Source organism: Lucilia sericata, unplaced genomic scaffold, assembly GCF_015586225.1.
Source record: "Lucilia sericata isolate MDLA Ls3-8-SP2 unplaced genomic scaffold, ASM1558622v1 Contig002320F_arrow, whole genome shotgun sequence".
NCBI lineage: Eukaryota > Metazoa > Arthropoda > Insecta > Diptera > Calliphoridae > Lucilia > Lucilia sericata.
The window spans coordinates 64,036-64,821 of NW_023996134.1; the positions used below are offsets into that span (position 1 = coordinate 64,036).

At 32.4% G+C, this 786-nt stretch overlaps 1 non-coding gene across 1 annotated transcript; it reads right to left on the reverse strand.

The window, feature by feature from the left end:
* Positions 1-255: 255 nt before the first annotated feature.
* Trnal-aag lies at positions 256-337 on the reverse strand. Its single transcript has one exon. It is a non-coding gene; the product is annotated as a tRNA-Leu (tRNA).
* Between the last annotated feature and the right edge of the window lie 449 nt (positions 338-786).

A 786-nucleotide genomic window follows, 5' to 3' on the forward strand; every position in this document is an offset into this window, starting at 1 on the left:
TATGTAGCAGCTTGTTGAACTATTTGCCCCCTTTATAAGTAGCGCCAGTTGCTAAAATAGCAATGTGCGTACAAATTTCAAATGCTCATTTTGCACACTTATTTATCAAAATTAAATTCAAGATATTGTGCAAAAAAAAAAATATTTATACAAACGTGGCATAAAAACGGCAGCAGCAACACATGTTGGTAATGGTGAAAAAGCTCAATGAAAAGAGAAATAAAATTTAAATTTCAAACTTAAAAAAAATTAACTTGGCAGCGGTGGGATTCGAACCCACGCCTCCGAAGAGACTGGTGCCTTAAACCAGCGCCTTAGACCGCTCGGCCACGCTACCTTTGAAAAGCATGCCACAACACATATTTTGGTGATTTCAGCCCTTGCCACATGCCACAAACCAAAAAATTTACTCATGCTTATCTGTCTTCAATTCAAATAATTTGTTAAATATTTAATGAGAATTTATTTTTAAAAGGATTAAAATTTTAAATATTTATAAATTGCTGCTGCTGCTTTTGAAATTACGACTACAAGACGATATTTTATTGTTGTTTGGCGTAGCAAATCGTTTGTTCTTGTTTTCTTTTCTTTTTTTTCGTTCAACTATTTTAATACATATTAGAATTTCAAATAATGTAAAGTGTTTTAACAGAAACCAACAAGGTCTCATACATTCATGTTAAGAACTCATTCACCTGCACTAGTTGTGTATGAATTTACGTACATAAGTACGAAAGTATGCATGAATATATTCATAGTATGTAATTGGATATGTAAGCAGTGCAA